This window comes from Lathyrus oleraceus, chromosome 1, assembly GCF_024323335.1.
Source record: "Lathyrus oleraceus cultivar Zhongwan6 chromosome 1, CAAS_Psat_ZW6_1.0, whole genome shotgun sequence".
Taxonomy (NCBI): domain Eukaryota; kingdom Viridiplantae; phylum Streptophyta; class Magnoliopsida; order Fabales; family Fabaceae; genus Lathyrus; species Lathyrus oleraceus.
In genome coordinates, this window is record NC_066579.1 from 220,548,677 (window position 1) to 220,563,256 (window position 14,580).

Here is a 14,580-nt window from a genome sequence, read left to right on the forward strand (position 1 = left end):
TCTCTAATAGAGCGGAAGTTGGTTTCTCCGAGAGACCCTCCAGCTATACCGGTCAACCCTCAGTGGTGGTATAAGCCTGATCTGCACTGTGTCTATCACTCTGGTGCTCCGGGCCATGACATTGAAAATTGCCTCCAGCTGAAGACTAAGGTTCAAGACCTTATGAGAAGTGGAATCCTGAGTTTCGAGGACTCGAGCCCGAACGTCACCAAGAACCCATTGCCGCCGGATGGGAAATCTGTGAATATGATTCAGGAGTGCCTTGGGAAATACAAGGTTAAGTACGTCAGCCACATCAGGCAGTCGTTGGTTGATTTACATAAGATGCTGTGTCAGTACAGCTATTTGGAGCATAACCACGACAAGTGTCGCGTCTGCTCAGTTAACCGCTTGGGTTGCGACCAGGTCCGCAGAGAGCTTCAGAAGATGTTGAATGAGGGTACCATTGAGATTCTGCAGAATCGCAATGTTGATACAGTTGAACCCGAGGTGAATGTCATATCTCCAGTGTTCAAGCTGCCTGAGCCTGTTGTTATTCGTTACAATAGCAACAAGCCGAAGGCTTCCCCTTCTTTGATTATTAAGCCTCCCGGCCCTGTGCCCCATTCATCTGATCGAGCTGTGCCATTCCGGTATAATCCTGTTGCTGTCCAGGATGGGATCGAGGTGCCTTTGCCTTCAACTTCCGTAACCACTGTTGCTGATGTCAGTGGGTTGACCCGGAGTGGTCGTGTATTTTCTGCGCCTCCAAAGGCTACTGTTTCTGAATCTGTTGAGCGCCTTGTGGGGACCGCTGTGAATGTTCAGAATCCGGCACATGATGTTGCTACACCATCCTCCTCCGTACAAAAGACTCATGTTTCTTCAGTGGGCCCAAGTGGCATTGTTGATGAAGAATCTGATGAGATGCTGAGGCTCATCAGAAAGAGTGAGTACAACATTGTAGATCAGCTTCTACACACGCCCTCCAAGATTTCTATTCTTTCTCTATTGCTGAATTCAGAACCCCATAGGGAGTCTCTTCAGAAAGTCTTGGACCTGACATACGTTGATCACGACGTCACCCTGGAACAATTTGATAGTATTGTTGCAAACATTACCGCTTGCAACACCTTGAGCTTTTGTGACGCTGATCTCCCTGAGGAGGGAAGAGACCACAACATGGCTTTACATATCTCCATGAACTGCAAATCTGATGCAATGTCCAATGTGTTGGTGGATACTGGATCTTCTCTTAATGTATTGCCAAAGACCACACTCTCTCGTCTGTCATATCAAGGTCCTCCTATGAGGCAGAGTGGGGTTGTTGTGAAAGCTTTTGATGGGTCACGCAAGACCGTGATTGGGGAAGTTGATCTCCCAATCAAAATAGGACCAAGTGATTTCCAAGTTACTTTCCAAGTAATGGATATCCACCCATCATACAGCTGTCTCTTAGGCAGACCATGGATTCACGAGGCTGGCGCCGTGACATCCACCCTACACCAGAAGTTGAAGTTTGTCAAAAACAAGAAGTTGGTTGTAGTAGGGGGAGAAAAGGCTCTCCTGGTTAGCCATCTATCTTCTTTCTCGTATATTGACACAGAGGATGAAGTTGGAACTCAGTTCCAAGCTTTATCTATTGATGAACCAATCGAGAAGAAGTCTCCTTCATTCACTTCCTACCGAGATGCGAAGCTGGCCATTGAATGTGGTGCAGTTGCTGGATTAGGGAAAGTGCTTGAACTCGAAGATAATCGATCCCGGGCTGGCATTGGCTATGGTTCTGGGGCATGCAATGAGCAAGGTTTGTTCACAAGTGGAGGTTTCATCCATGCTGATCAACCTGAAGAGGCTGCTGCTATCATTGAAGAAGAAGATGCAGAAGACTTGAACAATTTTGTTATTCCTGGTGGTGTCTGCCACAATTGGGTCGCTGTGGATGTTCCTACAGTTATCCATAGATCAGAGTAATTGTTCACTTTGTTTAAAACCCTTCTCCCATGCCAAAAGGAGAAGTGATGACATTGTTGGCAAAGCATATATACAATGATGTTTTCATTCAATTTTCGCATTGTTAAACATTTGTTTTTCCTTTGTTTTCACTTTTTGCTTTTCTGCATGAAATCAGTGATCACAAAAAACCATAAAAAAAAAAAAACAAAAAAACAAAAACAAACATTTTTCATCTGCATAATGATTTGCTTGTTTAAATTCTAAAGTTTTTTCCTTAACCAAAATCATTATGCAGGTTGATCCTAAAACCCATTGAACATAATGATCCAACGCCATCTCCCAATTTTGAATTCCCTGTATTTGAGGCAGAGGAAGATGACGTTGAAGAGATTCCTGATGAGATCACCCGTCTCCTTGAGCACGAAGAGAAGATCATTCAGCCGCATCTCGAAGACTTGGAAACAGTCAACTTGGGGTCTGAGGATTGTGTTCGTCTGGTGAAGATTGGGGCACTTCTTGAAGGGTCCGTCAAGGAAGATTTGATCAACTTGCTACGAGAATATTCAGACATCTTTGCTTGGTCCTATGAAGACATGCCGGGTTTAGATACAGATATTGTGCAACATTTCCTGCCTTTGAAGCCTGAGTGCGTGCCTGTGAAGCAGAAGCTCAGAAGAACTCATCCAGATATGGCAGTGAAGATCAAAGAGGAAGTTCAGAAGCAAATTGATGCGGGGTTTCTGGTGACTTCTACATATCCTCAATGGGTGGCCAATATTGTGCCTGTTCCTAAGAAGGACGGAAAAGTCCGTATGTGCGTTGATTACAGAGATTTGAATAAGGCTAGCCCGAAAGACGATTTTCCTCTACCACACATTGACATGTTGGTAGACAATACAGCTAAATTCAAAGTCTTTTCCTTTATGGACGGATTTTCCGGATATAATCAAATCACGATGGCACCAGAGGATATGGAGAAGACAACATTCATCACACCTTGGGGAACATTCTGTTATCGAGTGATGCCCTTCGGTTTGAAGAACGCCGGAGCCACGTATCAACGAGCTATGACTACCTTGTTTCATGATATGATGCACAAGGAGATAGAAGTCTATGTTGATGATATGATCGCTAAGTCCCGAACGAAAGTTGAGCATATCGAGCATTTGTTGAAGCTTTTTCAGCGTTTGAGGAAGTTCAAACTTCGCCTGAATCCGAACAAATGTACCTTTGGAGTCCGTTCCGGCAAGTTGTTGGGTTTTGTGGTAAGTGAAAGAGGTATTGAGGTTGATCCTGCAAAGGTCAAAGCAATACAAGAGATGCCTGCACCCAAAACTGAGAAGCAAGTCCGAGGTTTTCTTGGCCGCTTGAACTACATTTCCAGATTTATATCCCACATGACTGCCACATGTGCGCCGATATTCAAGCTCCTGCGGAAAGATCAGTCTCATGATTGGACCGAGGATTGCCAGAAAGCTTTCGACAGTATCAAGGAGTATCTGTCCGAACCTCCGATTTTGTCTCCGCCTGTGGAGGGAAGACCTCTGATCATGTACATAACAGTTCTTGAAGACTCGATGGGTTGTGTACTCGGTCAACAAGATGAATCAGGGAAGAAGGAGTTTGCTATATACTACCTCAGTAAGAAGTTTACTGATTGTGAGTCTCGGTACTCTACGCTTGAGAAGACGTGCTGTGCTTTGGCTTGGGCTGCTAAGCGTTTGCGCCAGTACATGATAAATCATACAACTTGGTTGATATCCAGAATGGATCCAATCAAGTATATCTTCGAGAAGCCTGCTTTAACTGGGAGGATTGCCCGTTGGCAGATGTTGTTGTCTGAGTATGATATTGAGTATCGAGCTCAGAAAGCTATCAAAGGTAGTATCTTGGCTGACCATTTAGCGCACCAGCCGATTGAAGATCATCAGTCTGTTCAGTTTGACTTCCCGGACGAGGAAATTCTGTATTTGAAGATGAAAGATTGCGATGAGCCTACACTTGATGAAGGTCCGGAACCTGGTTCCAGATGGACGATGGTGTTTGATGGCGCTGTTAATCAATATGGAAATGGAATTGGGGCAGTGATCATTACTCCTCAAGGTTCACACATTCCGTTTACAGCAAGGCTAACTTTCAAATGCACGAATAACATGGCGGAGTACGAAGCCTGTATTATGGGACTTGAAGAATGCATTGACTTGAGGATCAAGTATCTTGATGTCTATGGTGATTCGGCCTTGGTTGTCAATCAGATCAAGGGAGAATGGGAGACGAATCAACCAGGTCTCATCCCATACAGAGATTACGCAAGGAGAATTTCAACATTCTTCACAGAAGTTGAATTTTATCACATTCCTCGAGAGGATAATCGAATGGCAGATGCCCTTGCTACACTTGCTTCCATGATAGTAGTCAGATGGTGGAATGATGTCCCCAATATTACTGTGATGCGCTTGGACAGACCCGCTCACATATTTGCAATCGAAGAAGTGAAAGATGACAAGCCTTGGTATTTTGATATCAAGAATTTCCTCCAGAACCAGGTCTACCCGCCTGGGGCATCTGTGAAAGATAGGAAAACTTTGAGAAGGTTGTCAGGCAGTTTCTACCTCAGTGGTGAAGTGCTGTATAAGAGAAATTTTGATATGGTTTTGCTCAGATGCGTGGATAGACACGAAGCAAACCTGTTGATGACTGAGGTCCATGAGGGTTCATTTGGTACTCATTCCAATGGACATGCCATGGCTAAGAAGATGTTGAGAGCAGGCTACTATTGGCTGACAATGGAGTCTGACTGTTGCAAGTATGTGAAGAAATGTCACAAGTGTCAAATTTATGCGGATAAGATTCATATTCCTCCGACACTTCTGAATGTGATTTCATCACCATGGCCTTTCTCTATGTGGGGAATCGACATGATCGGCATGATTGAGCCGAAAGCTGAAGGTGAGAAAAACAAGAAAGGGGGGTTTGAATTGTTTGAAAAATAAGCGCTTTTGCAAAATGAAATCACACAATGATTTTATACTGGTTCGCTTATAACACAAAGCTACTCCAGTCCACCCGGCCAAGGTGATTTCGCCTTCAACAAGGACTTAATCCACTAATCTTGAAAGATTACAAACAACCCCTAAGAGAGAAGAAAATCTCTTAGTCCTCTCAAGTCTACAGACTACAAAGAGTCACTTGAGGAAATCAAACAAATAAAAGATACAAGATATGTAATCTAGAGTGCTTCTAGGAAAGCAAATATTACAAACTTAAGAACAAATTTTTCACTTGATAAGCAAAAGCTTAGTGAAAAACTTTGAAGAGCAAAGATGTTTTTCTTGAGCGTGATATACTTTCAGTATAGTTTTGGCTAGTGATTTCTTGCTTACTGAAAGTTGATTTCTTCTCTATTTATATAGGAGTTGAAGTAGTGTTGAAATAGAGTTGAAGTAGCGTTGAATCTGGTGGATATAAAGATGTAGTTACGCCATTCCATAAATAGCTTCTGCAGGAGACTTTTTCTCTTAGAAGTGACTACTTACCACAAGTAGTATCTTCTCTCTTGGAAGTGGAGATTAACGTCTCTTTCTAATTGAGGAAATCCATTTGCAGAACTTTAACTTGGCTTAAACGTTACTTCATCATGATTAACAATTCTGATTAGAGTCTTCGTGTATCTGGGAATCTGGCTTCTGATGTTATCTCTTGAAAGTTCAGATGGCGCTAATAACTTCAGAGTTTACAGAAGGCATTTGTTCAGAGTTAGAGCTTCTAGACTTTACTTCATGTTCAGATGCTTCTGATACTTTGCAGTTTTGTCCAGAGTCAGAGCTTCTTGAAACGAGATTCCACTTTAGATGCTTCTGATACTTGATAATTTGTATCTGATCTTGTTGTGCATCTGATGACATCATCAGATTTATTTCTTCTTTCTTTAGAACCCTGCACACTTAGAAACTTTTCGTTAGGGTGCCATTTTTGGTTTCATCCTTTGTTATCATCAAAATCAAGGAATCTGTTGTAGAACAATTTTTGTTCTTACAAAAGCGTCCAACGGACATCGATTTATTCTCGTAGCAATTGATTACTTCACCAAATGGGTTGAAGCCGCGTCGTACGCAAATGTAACCAGACAGGTGGTTGTGAAGTTTATCAAGAACCAGCTGATTTGCCGTTATGGTGTGCCAGAGAGGATCATTACTGATAATGGATCCAATCTGAACAACAAGATGATGGATGAGTTGTGCGCTGAATTCAAGATTGCACACCATAATTCTTCTCCCTACAGACCTAAGATGAATGGGGCTGTTGAAGCTGCTAATAAAAATATCAAGAAGATTATCCAGAAGATGACTGTCACGTACAAAGATTTGCATGAGATGCTGCCATTTGCTTTGCATGGATATCGTACGTCTGTACGCACTTCAACAGGGGCAACCCCTTTCTCTCTTGTTTATGGCATGGAAGCCGTTCTCCTAGTAGAGGTGGAGATCCCATCAATGCGAGTCTTGATGGAAGCCAAGTTGACTGATGCTGAATGGATTCAGAGTCGTTATGACCAGTTGAATTTGATTGAAGAGAAGCGGTTAACTGCCATGTGCCATGGTCAGCTATATCAGCAGAGAATGAAGAAAGCATTCGATAAGAAGGTCAAGCCTCGTGTGTTCCGAGAAGGTGACCTCGTGCTCAAGAAAGTTTTGTCTTTCGCGCCCGATTCCAGGGGCAAGTGGACTCCAAACTACGAGGGTCCATATGTTGTTAAGAGAGCCTTTTCAGGCGGAGCTTTGATGCTTACAACAATGGATGGGGAGGATTTCACTCGTCCTGTGAATTCAGATGCAGTTAAGAGATACTTTGCCTAAAAAAAAAAGTATATGCAAAAATGAAAAAAACAGAATTGCTCGCTAAGTTGAAAACCCGAGAGGGCGGCTTAGGCAAAAATGAGCGTCTCGGTGGAGAACCCGCAAGGGTAATTCAGGCAAAAATTAGAGACTTGAAAAAAAGAGAATATTTGCATCCCGCTAGATTGAGTACCTCACCCTGGGGCAATCTAGGCAAAATTAGGGATTTGGCAAGTAACTGCATCCTGACAAGACTTTCTGTTCATCAGTCGTCATTTCGTCAGAAGATTCTCGATTCGTCGTCAACTAAAGCTTCGGATACATCGAGATTAAAAAGCACAAAGGCAAACAACAGTCAAAAACATCAGATTCAAAGAAGAATATTAGAGCTAAAAAGAAGTTAGAAGCAAAAACACTAGGCAAGCAAACAAAAAGAAATCCTAAGTGCCTAAGGGTTTGGAGGTTGAGGAAGTCTCTGAAGCAACATGGCAAACATGTTCTGGATGTTTTCATTCAAAGCATCTTGCTTGTCCATCCTGGCCCGGAGCTCATTCTGATCTTGCTTGATCTCTTTCTGATCTTGCTTGATCTCTTTCAGAGTGTTAAGAATCAGAGGGATCGCAGAGGAAGACTCCCCCTGAATCAGAGCCTGCTGAGCTTCAGCTTTAGCAGCAGCTTGGGCTTCGGCATCCGCCTGAGCCTTGGCTTCAGCTTCCTGAATCCTTAGAAGTTCTGCTTCCTTTGCCAGTCTTTCTTCTTCTAACCTCTTTGCTTCTTCCTCAGCTTCCTTAGCCAATCTTTCCTCCTCTAATCTTTTGGCCTCAGCTTCTCTAGCCAGTCTCTCTTGGAGTCTTTCCTCAGAGTCTCTGATGTAGCCATTTCTGACTTGTTCAGAGATACTCTTCAGCCTATAAGACTCAGAGGTCATCCAACTAATGACTCTATTCCAGTGTGTCCTAACAGATTTAGGATCATCACTAACTTCAGAGTTTTTAGCCAGAGACTTGATCTTCTGGACTGAAGCTTCTGCAACCTGTAAAATGGCCTCCTCAAGGGTAGGTATGGTAAGTTCAGGTTCAGGTTCAGGTGAATGAGGTGGAGAGTTTTGAGGGCTGAGATTTAGAGGTTGAGGTTCAGATTCTGCTTCTGATTGAAGTTCAGAATCTGCGTCTGGTTGAAGACTAGGGGATGAAGCATATAGTGGATTTAGGTCTAATGGGTCAGAGTCTGGTCCAGGTACAGCGGGAATAAATGGTGGAATGATATTAGAGGTGAAGGGATCAGATGGTTGAGTTTCAGAGGGTAAGGTTGTTGTTTGTTGTGGTGGAAGTGAAGTTTGGAGGGGTGAGGTTACTTCAGATTGTCTTGTGGGTTGTGGAGCGAAATTTTTAGCATAAATTTCAGCTATTGTTGGGGAGTTAGGGTCAGAAGGTTCTGTGGATGATGATGAAGAAACACTAAAGTATGGGGGTGTTTCTGGTTCAGAGGATGAGGAAGAGGAAGTGCTGTGGTGATATAGTTGATTAGGGTCAGAGGTTGTTGTGAAATTACGAGCAACTTTTAGAACAGGTGGAGGTTGAGAGGTTCTGATGGTTGAAGGAGGGATTTCAGAGGTTGTAAATAAGGGAGGTGTTGGGAGAGGAGTAGAAGAGGCCATCATAGGTATTACAGAAGTAACAGGAGGAATAGACTTACCAGAAGAAGAGATTTTCAGAGGAGCTGGAGCTTTGGTTCCAGAAGATTCTCCAAGTCTGGGTTTCTTTGCCTTCCTTGCTTCCTCGGCTATCTTCTTCTCAGAAAGACCTCTTTTGTATCTGACCAAATCTTCTTCTGAATCCAAAAGGTCTTCAATTCTGAAATCAGAAATATCAATACCTTCATCAAGCAGACGCTGAAGGTAGATAGCAATGGCATCTCTGGGTTCATTCTTGAAGAACCTTTCAAGGCCATGAGGCATCTTCCTCTGATCTTTCAGAGCTTCCCAGGACACATCCATTGTGGGCTTGACTCTAATCTCTTTGATGATTCCCATGCTCTTCAGGTTTTTGGCATTGAGAGGCCTTCCAGTTTCTATAGCCAGATCATCCATCAGCTTGGCCTTTTCCAGCTGGTCAACCAATCCATGCTCAATGAAGACATCAGAAAGCAGTCTTCCCAGAGGGAGGTAAGATCTTGGCTTCAAGCTGTTTCTGGAGTCTTTGACAGAATCCCTTAGATATTTGAAAAGAAGAACAGGGAGATTGATCTTGATACCTTTCTGAATGCAATATAAAATGAGTTTCTGATCAGCATTAATATAATCAGAGGAGTTGGAGGCTGGGCGATGGTGAATGGTTCCCAGAATTATTTTCAACCATACTCTCAGGTTCTGATGCAATTCCTTGTTCTTAGAGGGATTTCCCTCAGCGTTTGCTTTGAAGATAGTTGGGTTGATGACTTCAGTGATGCGCTTTGACCTTGGAGGAATGTTGTAAATCCTCTTTCCTCCAGTAGTCTCCATGTTCAACAAGGCAGCAATTGATGCTTCAGTGATGACAATCTTTACTCCCAGAACAAAAGAAACAATGAACTGGTCATCTGCATCAGCATGTCTCCAAAATTCTTTGACAAGAAGAGGGTAAATGGGACCATAAAGCCTGTTGAAGTAGTTCTCCCAACCTTGCTTGTGAAGATCTTCAGTAAGATCAACACCGTTTCTTCTCAAATTCTCAAAATCTACCAGCGATTCACACAGTACATCCAAATTCTCAAAGGAGGTTGCAAGATGAATGTGGCGTTCACGTTCCAAAATATGAGGTTCTTGATAAACAGGGGTTGTGGTAACGCCTGTAACAGTGGGTGTTTGAGGTTTGGGGATTAGAAGCGGATTCCATTTGTTGGGAGAAGTTAAAAACTTCTTGCTCTTGAGCATTCATGAAGAAGATTGATGAAGAAGGTGAAGAACTGAGAGAGTTGCAGAGAAAACTTCGAGAGAGGGTTTAGGGTTTAAGAGTGAGTGAGAATGATAAGTGTGTGAAATGTGAGAAAAGTGTTTATATACCTAAGTGAAAACGCATGCAAAACGACACACATACCAGCGTTAGACACAAAACTCAAAATGGCACGCTTGGGGGGAAAAATGATTACAGCTCATAAATGAATGTCTAATCCCACAGTTTGCACACTGCTCGAGGAAAACTCAAACGTCTGCCTTTTGAATTTCTTGACAGCTGTCTAGAAGTTCTAAGGTTTGACGCTTCAGAGTTCCACGTGTTGATGTATCTGATCTTCAGGAATACCAAGAGATTGGTTCTGAAGATTTCTAACTCAGATATCTTCTTAACAATGTAGAAGTATCAGAGTCAGAGGCAGAATCATATTTGTTTTTATCAGAATCTTATTTTATATTTTTCAGAGCCATACTTCATTCAGGACAATTTTTAATGTTCAGATTTTCTAAGATGAAAAGAAATCTATCTTCAGCTAGAGGCTTAGTAAAGATATCTGCCCATTGATGTTCTGTATCAATGAACTTCAGCGTTACTATTCCTTTCTGAACATAGTCTCTAATAAAATGATGTTTAATTTCTATGTGTTTGGCTCTGGAATGTAAAATAGGATTCTTACTCAAACAAATAGCAGCAGTATTATCACAAAGGATAGGAATGTTACTCTCAAAGATTTGTAGATCTTCTAGCTGATGTTTCATCCAGAGCATCTGAGTTGTGCACAGTGATGCTGAGATATATTCTGCTTCTGCAGTTGATAGAGCGATTGTTGACTGTCTTTTGCTAGCCCAGGAGATTAGATTGTTTCCCAGAAGCTGGCAATTTCCAGATGTGCTTTTTCGTTCTATTCTATCTCCTGCATAGTCTGCATCACAATAACCAGAAAGCCTATACTCTGATGTTTTCTCATACATCAGGCCCAGGTTAGGAGTTCCTTTCAGATACTTAAGAATTCTCTTAACAGCTGTTAAATGAGATTCTCTAGGATCTGATTGGAATCTGGCACAAAGACAGACGCTAAAGAGAATATCAGGACGAGTAGCAGTCAGATAGAGAAGAGAGCCTATCATACCTCGATAGAGCTTCTGACAAACCTTGTTGCTTACCTCTTCCTTTTCCAGAATGCAAGTTGGGTGCATAGGAGTCTTTGCAGAGTTGCATTCAGTCATGTCAAACTTCTTCAGAACATCTTTAATGTACTTGCTTTGATGAATGTACGTGACTTCTGGAGTTTGATTGATTTGAATTCCCAGAAAGAACTTTAGTTCTTGCATTAGACTCATTTCAAATTCTGCCTGCATTAACTTAGAAAATTCTTGGCAAACAGAGATATTAGCAGAACCAAAAATAATGTCATCAACATAAATCTGGCATATCACGAGATCATTTTTATGGTTTTTACAGAAGAGTGTAGAATCAACTTTCCCTCTGATAAAATTTTGTTCCAGAAGAAAATTGCTTAGACGTTCATACCAAGCTCTGGGGGCTTGTTTTAGTCCATATAAAGATTTTTTAAGTTTGAAAACATGTTCTGGAAAGTTTGAATTTTCAAAACCTGGAGATTGATTTACATACACTTCTTCTGAAATATAACCATTTAGAAATGCACTCTTGACATCCATTTGGTATAATTTTATAGAGTGATTAATAGCAAATGATACAAGAAGACGAATAAATTCTAACCTTGCGACTGGAGCAAAGGTTTCATTATAATCAATACCTTCTTGTTGACTATAACCTTGAGCTACCAGTCGAGCCTTGTTTCTGACAACTTCTCCTTTCTCGTTCAGTTTGTTTCTGAAAACCCATCTGGTTCCAATGACATGAGTGCCTCTGGGTTTAGGAACGAGATCCCAGACATCATTCTTGGAGAATTGATCTAACTCTTCTTGCATAGCTGCCACCCAATCATTATCTTGAAGAGCTTCATCACAGGACGTAGGCTCAATCAGAGACACTAGTCCCAGAGGAATATCTTCCGAAGTTCTGAAGGTAGATCTGGTTCTAACAGGTTCATCTTTGTTTCCCAAAATCAAGTCTTCAGATACGTTGCTACGACTCTTGACTTTCCTTGGAATTTCTGGAGATTTAATTTCTTCAGAGTCTGGAGTGACAGTTGCTTCTGGAGTTTTCTCAGATTCTACCAGAGTGATCTCTAAATCTGCAAACTTTTCAACTAGCTTTGACTTTTCAGGGTCAAGCTTATCATCAAATCTAACATGAATTGATTCCTCCACAATTTTGGTTTCTGTGTTGTATACTCTGTAGCCTTTAGAGCGTTCTGAGTATCCTAACATAATACCTTTCTGTGCTTTGGAATCAAACTTGTTCAGATGTTCTTTAGTATTTAATATAAAGCAAATGCATCCAAAAGGATGAAAATATGAGATGTTGGGTTTTCTTCCCTTACATAGTTCATAGGGAGTCTTATCCAGAATAGGTCTAATAGAGATTCTATTCTGAATGTAACACGCTGTATTTACAGCTTCTGCCCAAAAGTGCTTTGCTACATTAGTTTCATTGATCATGGTTCTTGCCATTTCTTGAAGTGTCCTTTTCTTCCTCTCTACAACTCCATTTTGTTGTGGAGTTCTAGGGCAGGAGAAATCATGGGATATTCCATTAGAATCAAATAATTCTTCAAAATCTTTATTTTCAAATTCTCCACCATGATCACTTCTGACTCTAACAATTTTAGAGTCAAATTCTTTTTGCACTTTAGAACAGAAACTGGTGAATACAGAGTGAGACTCACTCTTGTGCTTTAGGAATTTTACCCATGTCCAGCGGCTGTAATCTTCAACGATTACTAGTCCATACTTCTTTCCATTGACTGATGCTGTTTTCACAGGACCAAATAAGTCAATGTGAAGAAGCTCCAGAGGCTTAGAGGTAGAAACAACATTTTTCTTTTTAAAAGATGTTTTTGAAAACTTTCCTTTCTGACAAGCTTCACACAGAGCATCTGAAGAAAACTTCAGTTTAGGTAGGCCTCTGACTAACTCAAGTTTAGTTAGCTGAGAAAGTTTCCTCATGCTAATGTGGCCTAAGCGTCTATGCCATACCCATTTCTCTTCGTGAACTGACATTAAACATTTAACATTTTGATCTTTTAAATCAGAAAGATTTATTTTATAAATGTTGTTTTTCCTCTTGCCTGTGAAAAGGACAGAGCCATCGTTCTGATTAATGGCTTTACACGTTTTTTGATTAAAGATTACATCATAACCGTTATCACTTAATTGACTTATGGATAACAAGTTATGCATTAATCCTTCTACATAAAGAACATCAGATATAGAGGGAAGAGTACCATTACCAATAGTTCCGGAGCCTCTGATCCTTCCTTTCTGATCTCCTCCGAAGCCTACGAAGCCAGCGTCTTTAAGTTTCAGGCTTTGGAACATAGACTTTCTTCCCGTCATATGTCGCGAGCATCCAGAGTCCAGGTACCATGACTGGTGTCTGAACTTTGCTGCATAGGATATCTGCAACATAGATAATCTTATCTTTCGGTACCCAGAATCTCTTGGGTCCTTTTAGATTAGTCTTCCCAGAGTTTTTTATAACTTTGGGTCTTCTAGCATTCTTAATTTTTGTTCTTGTGTGTGTGTGTAATGATATGAAAAAGGAGATTTAAGCTGGTTACTGGTAGAAGTTTTATCAGAATCAGAATCATACCCAATTCCCCTTTTATTATTCTGACTTACTCCATAAATCATGGATGCCATAATACTCCTATCTATTCCACTCTTCAGAAACTTCTGAAAGGCTTCTTCATATTTATAAATAATTTCATTTGAAGTTTGTGGTGCTTGAGACAACACTTCTTCTAATTCTAAGCTTTTCGTTTTAGCTTCATCTCTTTCTAACGTTAAAGATATGATTGTATCATCTCTTGCTAGAATTTTTGTCTCAAGTTTACTACACTCTTTAGATTTTGCTTTAAGAAGGCCTTTAATGTTTTTAACTTTTTGTTTTAGTTTCTGAAGAGAGGTAAGAGTTTCTGATAAGCATGATTCTAAGTCAGATCTAGAAAGTTCAGAAAATACCTCTTCAGATTCTTCATCTGAGCTGCTGGATGTGGTAGCCATAAGAGCTACGTTGGCCTGTTCATCAGAGTCAGATTCTGATGATTCGGATTCACTATCGTCCCAGGTGGCCATCAATCCCTTCTTTGTTCTGAAGGTATTTTTCTTGAAGCTTTCTTTCTTAGAGTTGTCTTTCTTCAGCTTGGGGCATTCATTTCTGTAATGACCTGCTTCTTTACATTCAAAACAGGTAATATCTTTGTTAGGTTTACCTTTTGAAGTTGACTCTGATCGATCCCCTCTGGGTCTTGATCTTCTGAAGTTGTTGTTGTTCCTCTTTCTCCAGAGTTGCTTAACTCTTCTGGTTAGTAGGGACAGCTCTTCTTCATCATCAGTGTCTTCAGGTTCAGAGTCATCAGTGTCTGCAGTTTCTGCTTGAAGAGCCTTGGTTCTGTCTGACTTCCGTCTTTCAGGTCTGGACTTCAGCGCCACTGACTTGTTCCTTTTCTGAGGCTCATCCTCCTCCAGTTCTATCTCATGGCTTCTGAGAGAACTAACAAGTTCTTCAAGGCTGATATTGTTCAGATCCTTTGATAACTTCAGAGCAGTAACCATTGGTCTCCATTTCTTTGGCAGACTTCTGACTATCTTCTTAACATGATCTGCAGTCGTATATCCTTTGTCTAGCACTTTAAGACCTGCAATAAGAGTTTGAAATCTGGAAAACATAGCTTCTATAGCTTCATCATCTTCCATCTTGAAGGCTTCATATTTCTGGATCAACGCCAGAGC